Source organism: Bos mutus, chromosome 16 (assembly GCF_027580195.1).
Source record: "Bos mutus isolate GX-2022 chromosome 16, NWIPB_WYAK_1.1, whole genome shotgun sequence".
Lineage (NCBI taxonomy): Eukaryota > Metazoa > Chordata > Mammalia > Artiodactyla > Bovidae > Bos > Bos mutus.
The window spans coordinates 2,337,994-2,353,959 of record NC_091632.1 but is presented as its reverse complement, the minus strand read 5'-3'; positions in this window follow the sequence as shown (position 1 = coordinate 2,353,959).

Below are 15,966 nucleotides of genomic sequence, written 5' to 3'. Positions count from 1 at the left end.
ATCTAATCCCCTGAATCTATTCATCATCTCCACTGTATAATCATAAGGAATTTGATTTAGGTCATTCCTAAATGGCCTAATGGTTTTCCTTACTTTCTTCAATTTAAGCCTGAATTTTTCAATAAGGAGCTCATGATCTGAGCCACAGTCAGCTCCAGGTCTTGTTTTTGCTGATTTATAGAGCTTCTCCATCTTCAGCTGCAAAAAAACATAATCAACGTGATTTCAAATTGACTATCTGGTGATGTCCATGTGTAAAGTCATCTCTTTAAGTTGTTGGAAAAGGGTATTTGCTAAGACCAACATGTTCTCTGGACAAAACTGTGTTAGCCTTTGCTCTGCTTCATTTTTCTGTACTCCAACATCAAACTTGCCTGTTATTCTGGGTATCTGTTTATGACTTCCTACTTTTGCATTCCAGTCCCATATAATGAAAAGGACATCTTTTTTTTTGGTGTTAGTTCTACAAGTTCGTGTAGATCTTCATAGAACTGGTCAACTTCAGCTTTTTTGGCATGACTGGTTGGGGCAGAGACTTGGATTACTGTGATGTTGAATGGTTTGCCTTAGAAATGAGATCATCCTGTTATTTTTGAGGTTGCACCCAAGTACTGTATTTTGGACTCTTGTTAACTGTGAAGGCTACTTCATTTCTTCTAAGGGATTCTTGCCCACAGTAGTAGGTATGATGATCATCTGAATTAAGTTCGACCATCCTGTCCATTTTAGTTCACCAATTCCTAAGATGTCAGTGTTCAATCTTGCCTTCTCCTGTTTAACCACGTCCAACTCATGGACCTAAAGTTACAGGTTCCTATGCAATATTGGTCTTTACAGCATCCTATTTTCCTTTCACCACCAGACACATCCACAGCTGATGCATTGTTTCTACTTTGCCCAAATGCTTCATTCTTTCTGGAGCTATTAGTGTTTGCCCTCTGCTTTTCCTGAGTAGGGGCTTCCCTGGTGGCTCAGTTGATAAAGAATCTGCCTATAATGCAGGAGACTGGGTTTGATCCCTGGGTCAAGAAGATCCTCTGGAGAAGGAAATGGCAACCCACTCTAGTATCCTTGCCTAGGAAATCCATGGACAGCAGAGCCCAGCTGACTACAGTCCATGGGGTCCCAAGAGTTGGACATGACTTAGCAAGTAAACCACCACCACCCACTTCCCCAGTTACATACTGGACACCTTCCAACTGATGCAGGGGTGAGGGGAAGCTCATCTTCTGGTGTCTTTTTATACTGTTTATGGGGTTCTCGTGGCAAGAATACTGGAGTGGGTTGCCATTTCCTTCTCATTTTGTATCACATTTTGTCCGAACTCTTCACCATGACCCATCCATCTGGGGTAGCCCTGCATAGCATGGCTTATAGCGTCATTGAATTATGTAAGCCTCTTTGCCATGACAAGGCTGTGACCCATGAAGGGGTGTGTAAGTATTTATTGCATTATTATTTGTAATACTAAAAAGTTGGAGGCAGTGTTAATGTATGACAACAGGGGATGATTAAATTCTGGTTCTTACACCATGGATTGCTATGCAGCCACTAAAAGGAATGGTGTAAATTTCTCTGTACTCACGAGGGAAGATGTTTATACTATATCCTATAAAAAATACACATAAGAATATATTTAGTGTGACTTCTTTTTTTGGTAAAACCTCTTCCATTCTCCCATAACTCCAAATTATCTAGAGATCTAGTCCATCTCTCTATATGTACACAGAGAAAAGTTTGTAAGGACATATATCAAAATGGTAACAGCGGCTTTCCTAGGAGAGAACATCCAACGTCTAGTGGATTGAATTTCTGTTACTGTTCATCTACTATGAACATCTATTTTTATCGTCATTTTAGAAAATGAATGAAATGGCTAATTTAGGAAAAAGGAAATATGTGTTGGAAAGACATCAGAGGCTCACAAAATCAATAGGAAACCGTAAATTCAGACTCATTGAATCAGCCAGTCGGAACCGGAGCAAATTTTCATGGTGGCTGTGAAGAACAGTTTCAGTCCTGATGCGTGTGCTGCCAGGGAGGGTGTTCTCAGCTGGCCCAGCACAGCCCCAGGCCCGTGTCTTCTCTGTACTGTCTCTGGGTTGGAAGACTCCTCCAGATCCCACGGTAGGAGCCCGGAGCCTTGATCTGCCTGCTCACCAAAACCACATTCAGTGGAGAAGACGTGATTCCTGAAAGGTAATCAAAGAACTGCTAGAAAAGGAACACAGACTCAGGACAGGCTCAAGGTGACAAGTGCCTGCCGTGGGTCACCTCTTGGGCTGCTTGATGTTTATATCCACCCTTCTGGCACTCCTGGGTGGCAAGGTCAGGGAAGGAGGTTTATAGATTGGAGCCTGTGCATGGAGGGGAAACAGCCAGGTTTCCGGGAGGTTCATTTTTCAACCTCTGGGCTTGCTTTCATTGTAAGAAGACCTCCTTGGTTTTTATTCCAATTTCCTTGTTTTCTTAGCAAGGCTTCTCAATGAGATTAACCATAAAAACACTCAAGCATCCAGCAATGTGCTATAGGCTTTTAAAAAAAATCAAAGTGTAGTTGATTTACAGTTGCATTAGTTTCTGGTGTTGAGAAGTATTTCAGTTATACATACACATATTCTTTTTTATATTCTTTTCCATTACAGTTTATTACAAGAGATTGGATGACTTCACTGGTAGCGTGGTGGCGAAGACTCCATGTTCCCTATGCAAGTGGCCCGGGTTTGATTGCTGATCAAGGAGCTCAGATCCCACATCCTGAAACTAAAGACCCTGCACACCACAGCAAAGACAAAATCCTGTGCCACAGTAAGACCAGCACAGCCGAATAAATGAATAAGTAAGAAATAGTTTCAGTTCAGTTCAGTCGCTCAGTCGTGTCCAACTCTTTCAGCACGCCAGGCCTCCCTGTCCATCACCAACTCCCGGAGTCCACCCAAACCCATGTCCATGATGGGTGATGGCATCATGGACACGGGTGATGCCATCCAGCCATCTCATCCTCTGTCGTCCCCTTCTCCTCCTGCCCTCAATCTTTCCCAGCATCAGGGTCTAAGATATTAAATATAGCTCCCTATGTTATATAGTAGGACCTTGTTTACTTATTTTATATATAGTAGTTTGTATCTGCTCAGATGGGCTCCAAAATCACTGTGGATGGTGACTGCAGCCATGAAATTAAAGATGTTTGCTTCTTGGAAGAAAAGTTATGACAAATCTAGACTGTATTAAAAAGCAGAGACATCACTTTGCCAACAAAGGTCTATATAGTCAAAGCTATAGTTTTTCCAGTAGTCATGTACAGATGTGGAAGTTGAACCATAAAGAAGGCCTAGCATCAAAGAATTGATGCTTTTCAACCGTGGTGTTGGAGAAGACTCATGAGAGTCCCTTGGACTGCAAGGAGATCCAACCAGTCAATCCTAAAGGAAATTAACCCTGAATATTCGATGGAAGGACTATTGCTGAAGCTGAAGCCCCAGTACTTTGGCCCCTGATGGTAAAGAGCCATCTCATTGGAAAAGACTCTGATGCTGGGAAAGACTGAAGGCAAAAGAAGAGGGCAGCAGAGGATGAGACGGTTCCATACTGACACGTAGAGAAACGATGCAGTTAGTCTGAGACATTCTACTGACCAGGATTTGCTTACAGTTTTTAAAAATTATTATTAGATACCTGCAAAAAATCATATTTACAAGCATCCTTGTAAATTTGTGGACCAGAACATTCTCATGGTCTTGAGGCCCCTCTGGGCTCTTCCCAGATGCCAGTCCTGATTGTGCTTATCATTCTCTTGCTTTAAAAAAATTTTTTCCCAGATACACCCTGAGTAATACATAACTTGGTTTTACGTGTTCTTGAGCTTTACAAAAATGGTGTTACCTGTATTTAACCTTCTGTAGCTTTTTATTTTCACTCGCAAGCCTCTGATTTCACCCAAGCTAATCTGCTGTCACTGTAGCACGTCCGTCTTTACTGCAGTGCATCCTTCTGACGTGCACACGTACTGCAGCTGAGCCGTTTGCTTTTTCTCAGAGAGCCGCCTTTTGGTTTGGTTGTTTCCCCATTGTATCTCTGTTTTCTGTTTCATTAATTTCTGCTCATCTTAATTGTCTTTTTTGTTCTCCTTTTTAGGGTTTTTCTATTATCCATCCCCCCATCTTCTTAAGTTGGATGCTTAGCTTATGAATTTTCAACCTTTCTTCTTTTCTAATGTAAGCATTTATGTTCAGAATCTCCCTTTAAATACAAACTATTGCTGTATCCCATAAATTTTAATCTGTAACATTTTTGTCATCATTCAGTTTTAACTGTTTTCTAATTGCCATTGTGATTTCTTCTTTGCCCCAAGTTTTACAGAGGCATGTTTTTAAGTTTCTGACTATGAGGATAAATTCCTTCTTTGTTAATGATTTATAGCAATTACATTGTGGGCAGAGAGCATGGTCCATGTGATGCCAGTTTTAAAAAAGTTGTGGGAACTTACTCTATGACTAGCTCATGGTGAATTTTTAATAAGTGTTTGTTGTGAGCACGAAAGTAGTCGGTATTTCTGTTGCTGTTTATTGGCCCGCTGATGGAGGCCGTTCCCCTCTAGCCTGTGAGCAGCTGCGGGCACCGCTGCTCTGTGCTGCTCATGTGGGGTGCATGGCAGGGATTGCACCGAGTGCTTCCTCGCCCCTCCACATCCACTCTTACCTCTCCACCCAGCTCTGTGGGCCACACCTTTTGCTCTGGGGTTTCCCATTGGGTTCAGCTGTACCAGTGGGAGTTTGGAGGGTGGCAGGAGACAGAGATTGGGGGATTTTTCACCGTAGCTCACTTCCAGCTGGGCTGGGTTGGCAAAGGCTGTCCACTTCCCGAAAGTCACAGCTCCTGTGTGAGGGCTCTCGTCGGGAGCTGCAGCTCTGGCAGTGCACCTTCCGCTAGCCGTGCTTCCCGTTTCCCCATGCCGCTAGGAGCGTCCCACTGCTGTTACTCTTAGGACGCTTTGCTAATTTCCCCAAATCCTGCTTACATTTTAAATAGCCTCTTCATTAAACTTCAGTCCCCCCTTTTGAGTATACCATCTCTTTCCTGACGGCATCATGACTGATTAGTAGCATAATTAATATTTGTTGAATAAATTATGTGAAAACATGCACAACTTTGCACAGTGCAAGAGAGAAAGAACTTGGTTTGGGGGAACTGAGAGTTCAGTGAGGCTGAAGAATAGAGTGCAAGGGGGCCACTGGAAGGAAATAAGACTAGAAAAATTGGCAGAGACCAGATCACAAAGGACCCTGTAGGCCATGAGTTATGTTCCTATAGGTCTAGTTCCCTGAGACCTCTGGGGTCAATATTTATCTATAGGAAGCTACTGGGGAGATCTCTAGACCCCTTAGGATCAATACCTTAAAGACGCAAAGGAAGCAAGAGCAAGCAGAGGAGAATGCAAGTTCAGTGAAGCTGCAAAGGCAGCCCCAGCCTATCCATGGGAGCTGTGGACCTTAGAATACTTCAGAAGTGTCTACCTGGAGAGTGCAGGGCAGGAGCCTGCAGCCTCTGCCACTTTAAATGTCACAGCACTCAGGAGAGGCTGGAGCTGTGAGCTGGTAGACCTTGAGGCCTGTGTTCTCAGCACAGAGTTACACCTTTTTCTCCTTCAGCTTCTGGTGCCAGAACAAGATCTGGTCATGCTTCATCATTTAGCATCATGAAGACCTAGAAAGGGTACTGAGAAGCTGGGGAAAATATCTTTGCTGTTTCCTCTTTTCTTTCCTAAGAGAGGTGATCCCTGGGCAGTAGCCCAGGAGACTTTCAGAGACAGACTTGGAGTTGGAAAGACTTTCTAAAGCACCCCATTTAAGCCCCTCTCTTACAGCAGAGGACGCTGCAATCCCAAGAGGAAAGGGTGCCACACAGCTAGTTAGAGACCAGTACAAGACTAACACCCATGTCCCTGACCCCCAGGCCAGTTTTCCTTTCTTATTCCCAGTGGCCCTCTAAGCTGAAAGGAGGCTGGGAGATGGGCTCCTTCATCTCTTCCAGCCATGCGGTCTGGCATAACCCCACATATGGGACCCCTATCCAATGCCTGGTACTAAGCAGGTGTCTGTGGTATATGATATCATCAACCCCATGGGCCTGGGATGCTGGGATGTGAGAACAACTTAAGTAAAAGAGCTTGCTGAACCAGATGCTGAGATGAAGGGTGCAGGCCAGGGCAGGTAAGGATGGAGGCAGCCTGAGGATGTCATCAAGCACTCACGAACTGGGGGTTGGGGACTGGGGCCCCAGCTGGGCCAGGGTTTCCCTGAGAGGTAACTTCTCCCCTCCCCAGACAGGGGAGGAGGATCTTTGGCTGGACAGCACGGCAAGCTAGATCCAGAAGAGCCAACTACAGCAGGAAGAGAAGGGCCTGGCAGAGCAGAGAAGGGCAGCTGCAGAAGGTGTCCATTTGTCTTTGGTGGGCCTGGTGAGCTAAGCAAGGTTGGAGACCATCTCAGAAGTTAAAGCTGACCCAAGGAGCTGGAAGATTTTTGCCATTTGTTGCTTTCAGTTGTCAGCTGTTGGCTCCAGGTCCTGGACTTCTTGAGCTTATTATATTCAGGAGAGCTCTGTGTGCTGTCTTGGTGTGTGTGGTCCTAACAGATGTTTCTGAGTAATGGAGAAGGACCTGTCAGTCATAGACCTGTTCAGTGGGCCAAGCCACTGGATGAGAGGGACAAAGATTTTCATGGCAGCTTCCGGACAGAGGAAAAGTGTGGGCAGAGGCTAGGTGGATGCTGTCCCTGGTGCTGGAACCCTGGAGGGAAAGAGATTGGGATAGCTGTGCACCTACCCGTCAAGCCCGTGACTGCCTTCCCTCCCTCGTGAACCTGTACTATGTCCAGACTTGCAGGGCCTGACCATGGAACCTACCAGTATGTCCTTTGGAAACAGGATCCTGATCCTCATGCACAAGGACAAGGTGGGAGGAGGGAGGTGACTGGTGTAGCGCTGTAATTAAGCGGCAAGTCTGAGCGGTCACTACCTCTTTCCCTTCCCTACACTGTGAAGTTGGTAGGCAGAAAGGGCAGACCGCCAACACCATGGGAAAATGAGAGCATGAGTGACCGAGCTGTGACACTGCAGGGCAGGGGTGGGCAGATGGGCTGGGAGCTCAAGCCACTCACTCTCAGCAGGCTCAGTGGGACAGTAAGGCGCAGGCTTTCTGAGAGATGCTCAGCCCAGTGTCTCACCCTCCCTGGGCACACAACAAGGAACTCGAGCAAGAGGACTGCACTCTCCACGGGTCCAGGCTGAGTGGCCCCGTGCCCCAGCGTGTCCTCGAGTATCTTACTGTCCAGAAAACATGCATTTCCTGGTGAGGAGCCCCCAGCTGCCTGCCCACATCCTAGGATTGGGAGGACATACCCATCTCCTCGGAGAAGGCAATGGCACCCCACTCCAGTACTCTTGCCTGGAAAATCCCATGGACGGAGGAGCCTGGTGGGCTGCAGTCCATGGGATCGCTAAGAGTCGGACACGACTGAGTGACTTCACTTTCACTTTTCACTTTCATGCATTGGAGAAGGATATGGCAACCCACTCCAGTGTTCTTGCCTGGAGAATCCCAGGGACAGAGGAGCCTGGTAGGAGGCCGTCTGTGGGGTCGCACAGAGTCGGACACGACTGAAGCGACTTAGCAGCAGCGGCACCCATCTCCTTGGGGCTTCCCAGGTGGCACTAGAGGTAAAGAACCTGTCTGCCAATGCAGAAGACATGAGAGACATGGGTCAGATCCTTGTGTTGGGAAGGTCCCCTGGAGGTGGGCATGGCAACCCACTCCAGTATTCTTGCCTGGAAAATCCCATGGACAGAGGAGCCTAGCAGGCTACAGTCCATAGGGCCGCATGGAGTCGGACACGACTGAAGCGACTTAGCATGCACGCACGCACCCATCTCAGGGTGAAGTGCTATTCAGCTGAAAGAGGCCCAGTATTGCCACAGTGCTGGGGGCACAGTGGAGTCAGCTGCAGCCCGTTAGTCTCTAGTTTACAGGAAGAGCATGTCCTTGGGGCTGGACACGCCAAATTCAGACTCTGCCCCTTAGCCAGTCCATGTATCTGGTCATTTCTCTTGTTAGAGCCTTAGCAGCTCATGTGAAAACAGTGATGTCAGTTATTTTCATCATGTTTGCAGAGTTATTGTAAAGTTGTGAGGACTGGTGATATAATACATGAAGAGTTGCTTAGTGTGTGTGTGTAGGGAATATATTTATATAAACATATAGAGAAAAAGCCAGAGAGAGATTAAGCAAACCTGTAGCCGGCCCTGCTCACCTTTTTTACCCTCCTCATCTTTTCTTTCTTCACTCTTTTCTCTTCTCTCCTTCTATTTCAAGTGATCCTTCAAGAAGCCAAAGTAGGAAAATAAAAATCACCAGGAGAAGGAAAGGTGATCTAGACTGACAACCTGCTGCATTTTGATGACTATAGTCAAGGAGGGGTTGGCTCCAAGGAGCAGAAGCCACTGTGATGAAAGCGGGCCTGTTACAGAAAAAACTATTCAGTGACACTTGTTAAAGATCTTATTCTGGACCACTGTGACAGGCCCAGGAACCGCTGCAGTGGAATCTTTACAGTAGGGGAGAGAGGTCAGGTTCAGCTCCAAATACAGCATGGCCAAGTGGGAACAAAGAGGGCGTCAGTAGGTGGAAAATTACCGACAGGAAACGAGGAGGTAAGAGGAATCCTGGCTAAACTGACCTAACAGGGTTCTTGCTAAAGACAAGGCCAGGGTGATCAGACATCACCTGGGGGGTGATGAACCTGATCAGAAATTAAGGGTGATCAGGTATCAAGAATGGGGATTCTGGTTCAACTAACTCAGCAGGGTTCTTGTTAAAACTAGATTTTACAAGGAAGTGCACAGATGAGCCTAGGAAAAGGTTCAGGAGCCTGACTATTTGGTAAAGCAAAGAATCTTTGTCAGGCCCCATTCAGGTAGATTTGAGGACCATATCTGTTGAGGGGTGGCAGGTTTCCTGGGGAGGTCTCTGTCCCTCACCCTGAGGCTGGGGACGTCAGTGAGTTCTTTGGGCTAAAGAGAAGTTCCCATGAGGGAGAAAAGGAGCCTCCTCCTCAGCTTGCCTTCCTCCCATCAGAAGTTTGCTTCACAGAGACCATGAGCATCTGAAAATGGGGAGCAGGGCTGGAGGAAACCAGTGAGGGCAGCTGAAGAGATGGGAGGAGGGAGCTGAGAGCAGTGAGTACAGGAGGGGTGTTAACAGGCAGCCCTGTGTGCAGCCCTGGAGCAAATCTTCCTACTAGCTGAAGAGGAGTCAGGGCTGCAGGGACTGTTGGGAAAGGCCTGCAGGCTACAGCAGCTGCTGCCACTCAAAGACAATGGCTGGATACTGCGCTGGACATGGGTTGGAACACCGTTGGCTAGAAGCTTTGTACCTGCAATCTCTACAATATACAAACAGTTCATGTAGCTCAAAAAAAAAAGCAACCCAATCAAAAAGTGGGCAGAAGATCTAAATAGACATTTCTTCAAAGAAGACATACAGATGGCCAGGAGGCACATGAAAAGATGCTCAACATCACTAATTATTAGAGAAATGCAAATCAAAACTACAATAAGGTACCTCCTCACACCAGTCAGAATGGCCACCATCAAAAAATCCACAAATAATAAGCGCTAGAGAGGGTATGGAAAAAAGAGAACCCTCTTACATTGTTGGAGAGAATGTAAATTGGTACAGCCACTTTGGAGAACAGTATGGAGGTTCCTTAAAAAACTAAAAATAGAACTACCATATAATCCAGCAATCCTACTCTTGGACATATACCAAGAGAAAACCGTTACTCCAAAAAATACATGTACCCCAGTGTTCATTGCAGCAGTACATACAATAACCAGGCCGTGGAAGCAACCTAGATGTCCGTCGACAGGCGAACGGATAAGGAAGACGCGGTTCATACAGTGGACTCCTACTCAGCACTGTGCCATTTGCAGAGGCGTGGATGGGCCTAGAAACTGTCAGACATGGTGAGGATGAGTCAGAAAGAGAAAGACAAACATCGCATGTTAACACATGGAGTCTAGAAAAATGGTGCTGATGAACCTCTTTGCAAAGCAGAAATAGAGACACAGATGCAGAGGGCAAATGTAAAGATACCAAGAGGGCATCGGGGCGGGATACGCTGGGAGACTGGGCCTGATACATATCCACTACCACATATAACAGACGACCAGTGAGAACGTACTGCATAGCACAGGCTTCCCTGGGGGCCCAGTGGTAAAGAATCCTCCTGCCAGTGCAGGAGGCGTGGGATCGATCCCGGGCTGGGGAAGAGTCCCTGAGGAAGGAAATGGCAGCCCACTCCAGGGTCCTTGCCTGGGAAATCCCATGGACAGAGGAGCCTGGCAGGCTACAGTCCATGGGGCCACAAGAGTTGGACACGACTTAGTGAGTGAACAACAACTATATAGCACGGGAAAAGAAAGAAGGTACCAAAAAAAGTATATCTGTGGCTGCTGCTCTGCTAAGTCGCCTCAGTCGTGTCCGACTCTGTGCGACCCCATAGACGGCAGCCCACCAGGCTCCCCTGTCCCTGGGATTCTCCAGGCAAGAACACTGGAGTGGGTTGCCATCTCCTTTTCGAATGCATGAAAGTGAAAAGTGAAAGTGAAGTCACTCAGTCGTGCCCGACTCTTAGTGACCCCATGGACTGCAGCCTACCAGGCTCCTCTGTCCATGGGATTTTCCAGGCAGGAGTACTGGAGTGGGGTGCCATTGCCTTCTCCGATATCTGTGGCAACTTTCAGTATTTGTGCCCACCCTGGGCTCACTTGTAATTTGGATTCTTTTTCATTTATTTTATTTATGTCTTGTGGCTTTTGTTTTCTTCATATCACCATATTAACAGATTTCCAGGTTTCTATAGCATCTTCACAGTTGAAGTCTTACTGTTCGTTCCTCTGCTCCCTCCCACTCTCTGCCTCCCCTCCCTCTTTCTCTCCCTCTCTCCATCCCACCCCACCTCTCTTCTTCCCTTCCTTCCTTCCTTCTTTCTTTTCTCCTATATTAGTGAGTTGCTGCTACTGTCAGGCCTTATTCTTGATGCTGGGGGATACAATGGTGAATAAGAAAGTCTCCCTTGGAACTGATTTTCCAATGGCACTTGATATAAAATAACATATAAAAACCTAAGAGCATAACTTAATGCCAGAAAGAGGTAAGTGCATGAAAAACAAGATAGAAGACAATAAATGGGAGGTGGCATTTTAATTAGGTGGTCAGGAAATAACTCTATGAAGAATAACTCAATGACATTTGAGAAGAAAAATGAATAATAAAGATTTATAAGCTATATACAAAGTTGGAGGGCTAGAGGGAAGGCAAGGGAGATTGGATGTCCTAGGCAGTAGGAGCAGAAAAAGCTCTGAATGGTAACAAACTTGGTATGTCTATGAAATAAGACAATCAAGGTGGGAGAAGCCCAGAAAGCAAGGGAGAGAGGTCGGGGTTAGGTAGGAGAGGCAGTCAGGACTAATTTACAATCTGCTGTGACGGCCAGGATTAAGGATTGTAGATTGTTAGTGCAGCGAGGAAACACGGAAGCGGTGTCTGCTGGGTAGACAGTGGGTCACAGAGGAGCCATAGAAGCAGCAGAGAGATGTACTGAAGGTTGGTAGTGATACAATAGAGGTGGAGCAGAGTAAATGGATTCTGGTTAGATTGCAGAGATTGAGCTCACACGGTTTGCTTGTAATTTGGATATGGATCTGCTGAGGAAGGGAGCACTGAGAAGGATCCCCAGGTTTTGGCTTAGGTAACTAGGTCTGTGATGATGCCATTTACATCATTCCCTGGTGAATTCTGCTAAACATTTAAGGAAGATATTGTATCAGTTTTGTACAATCTTTTCCAAGAGACAGAAGCAGACGGTGTGCTTCTCAACTCATTCTACCAGGCCATTTCCCTGATACTAAAACCAGACAAAGATAATACAAGAATATAAGGCTACAGATCAGTATTTCTCATGAACAAAGATGCAAAAAATTGTCAATAAAATATTAGCACCAACAACGTCTATGAAGAATTATAGAATTATACCATGATTTAGTGGGATTTATCCCAGATATTCCTCCAGTATTCTTGCCTTGGAGAATTTCATGGACAGTGGAGACTGGTGGGCTACGGTCTGTGGGATTGGAAAGAGTTGGGCACGACTGAACACACAGCACATCCCAGATATTCAAGGCTGGTTCAACATTCAAAAATCAATTACTGTACAGTCATCCCTTGGAATCCATCGGGTATTGGTGCTAGGACCTCCACTGGCACAAAAACCCTTGGTTGCTCAAATCCCATAATCAACCCTCTGTATCCACGGGTTCGCATCTGTGGAATCCATCAACCACACATGGTTGTATTAAGTTTTTGATCTGCCTCAAATGCAGAACCCACAGATATCAAGGGCCAACTACATATTTATTGAAAAAAATCCACACACAAGTGGACCCAGGCAGTTTGAACCCAGGTTGTTCAGGGGTCAACTGCAATCTATTACATCAACAGGCTAATGAAGAAAAATCACATGATCATATCAACAGATATAGGAAAAACATTTGACAAAACCCAACATCCATTTCTGATAAAAACTCTGAGACTGAAAATAGAGAGGAACTTCCTCAACTTGATACAGAATATCTACAAAAATCCTACATTCAACATCATCCTTAATGGTGATAAAATAGAAGCTTTCTCATTAAGATCAGGAACAAGGCAAGGAAGTGCCCTCTCACCATTCCTTTTCAACATCATACTGGAAGTCCTAGCTAATGCAGTGATAGAAGAATGGGAAGGAAGAAATAAAACTTTCCAAAGACCTCCTGGAACTGGTAAGTGATTGTAGCAAGTTTGCAAGCTACAAGGTTAATACACAAAAATCAAATGCTTTCCTAAACATTGGCAATGAACAAGTGGAAAATAAAATATATATATCCAACAAAATATGTATAAATTCTATATGAGAAAAACTACTAAACTCTGATGAAAGAAATCAAAGCAGAACTAAATAAATGGAAAGATACTCCATATTGTTGGGTGCAGTGCTGTGCTTAGTCACTCAGTTGTGTCAGACTCTGTGCAACCCCATGGACTGTAGCCCACCAGGCCTCTCTGTCTACAGGGATTCTCTAGGCAAGAATACTGGAGTGGGTTGCCATGACCTCCTCCAGGGGATCTTCCCAACCCAGGGATCGAACGCAGGTCTCCTGCTTTGCAGGTGGATTCTTTACCATCTGAGCCACCAGGGAAGCCCAGTAGGAAGACTCAATATTATCAAGGTATCAGTTCTTCCCAACATAATTCTACAAAGTCAGTGCATTTCCAATTAAAATCCCAGCAACTTATTTTGTAGATATGGACCAACTGATTCTAAAGTTTATATGGAGAAGCAAAAGCCCAGAACAGCCAACACAATACTGAAGGAAAAGAACCAAGTCAGAGGACTGACACTAACTGATTTCAAGACATACTGTAAGGGTACACTAATCAAGACAGTGTGATACTGTTACCCAAAGCGGGGTCCAGCTGCTCGTTGCTCAAAGTCATTAAAGAGTCCAGGCTGATGGAAAGGAAAGTTTGCATTATTTTGGATGCCAACAATGCCAGGGGTTGGGGTGGGGGTCGGCAAGGGAGACGGATAGAAGTGGACTTCTGTCAAAGGCCGACTCCTCCTGCTGACAATCAGGGGATAATAGCTTTTATAGACAAAGGGAGAGGGCTACACGAAGAAACAGTCAGCTCTGACAGTCATCCTCAGATCGGTCATCAGGGATCTGACCAGCGTCATCTTGGTTACTTTAAATACAGTTAGTCTTCAGTTCCAGGGGCAGTTTGTTTCCATTGCTTTGAGGCCAATTCTCGGAATTGTGGCAGCTTAAGTCATGGGTACAGTCTGGTCATCAGTAGTTAACTTCTACCTGGTGGGCGTTTCAGTATCTATGAGACAACTCACAGGATATGGCTCGGAATATTATCTATAACCCTTAGGAAGGAACTGAAGGTCCTTGACTATGCTTAATGTGTACATCATTATTACTTGGTCTCATTTGACTTTTCCTTTGTTTCTGCATTTTCTCACTTCTCTGATTAAATTTATTCTTTGGCTAAAGGTTTTCCACAGACAGAGCAGGGCAAGGACCATAGGACCCTGCTCCGTTTCAATATTAGTGAAAGAAGAGATAAATAGAACCATATGAATATAGTCACCTGACCTTTGAACAGGAGTAAAGGCAATACAATGGAGAAAAGATAGTCTCTTCAACAAATGGTACTGGAACAGCTAGATATCCACATGCAGAGAAATGAACTTAGATTTAGACATTGTACCTTCCTAAAATTTAACTCAAAATGGATCACGGAACTAACTGTAAAATGCAAAATTATAAAATTCCTCGAATATAACAATTTCCTAGGAGAAAAAGCTGGCTTAAAACTCAACATTCAAAAAACGAAGATCATGGTATCTGGTCCCATCACTTCATGGCAAATAGATGGGGAAACAATGGAAACAGTGAGAGACTTTATTTTCTTGGGCTCCAAAACCACTGTGGACAGTGACTGCAGCCATGAAATTAAAAGACGCTTGCTACTTGGAAGGAAAGCTATGATAAATCTAGACAGAATATTAAAAAGCAAAGACATCACTTTGCTGACAAAGGTTATAGTCAAAGCTATGGTTTTTCCAGTAGTCATGTATGGATGTGAGAGTTGGACCATAAAGAAGGCTGGGACTGAAGAATTGATGTTTTGGAATTGAGGTGCTGGATAAGATTCTTGAGAGTTCCTTGGGTAGGAAGGAGATCAAACTAGTCAATCCTAAAGGAAATCAACCCAGGAGACCCAACCAGTCCATCCTAAAGGAAATCTGTTCTGAATATTCATTGGAAGGACTGATGCTGAAGCTGAAACTCTAGTACTTTGGCCATATGATGTGAAGAGCCAACTCGTTGGAAAAGACCTTGATGCTGGGAAACATTAAAGGCCAAAGGTGAAGGGGGTGACAGAGGATGAGATGGTTGTACAGCACCACTGACTCAATGGACATGTATCTGAACAAACTCCGGGGGATAGCGAAGGATAGGGAAGCCTGGAGCGCTTCAGTCCACGGGGTCACAAAGAGTCAGACACGACTTAGCAACTAAACAATGGCAGGAGAAAATTTAGATGACTTTGTGTATGGTGATGGCTTTTAGATATAATACCAAAAGAAAAAGGAAAAGAACACTTAAAACTCAATCTGTTTTAAAAATGGGCAAAGTTCTGAATAGACCTCATCGAAGAAGATATACAGATAGCAAATAACCATATGAAATGATGCACCACATCACATGTCATCAGGGAAGTGCAAATTAAAACAATGAGATACCGCTGCACACCAGACGATGCTAAATGCTAATGAGGCTATGGAGCAACAAGAACTCATTCATTGCTGGCGGGAATGAAAATGGTAGTCAACTGGGAAAGCAGCTTGGTGGTTTCTTACAAAACTAAACATATTCTTACATACAGACCAGTAACATGCCCTTAGTGTTTATCCAAAGGAACTGAGAACTTATGTTCACACAGAAACCTGCACACAAATGTTTATAGACGACTCACTGCCAAAACATGAAAGCAACCAAGGTGTCCTTCAGCAGGTAAGTGGACAAATAAACACTGCCTGATATGTTCAGACAATGGAACATTATTTAGCACTAAAATGAAATCAGCGATCAAGCCATGAAAAGACATGGAAGGAACCTAAACACATATTACTAAATAAAAGAAGCCAGTGTGAAAAGACTACACACTGTACAACTCCAACTTTATGACATTCTGGAAGAGGCGCAACTATGGAGACAGTTCAAAGATCAGTGTTTGCCCGGAGTTATGGGGAAGGCAAGATGAAAGGAGCACAGAGGGTTTTTAAAGCAATAAAA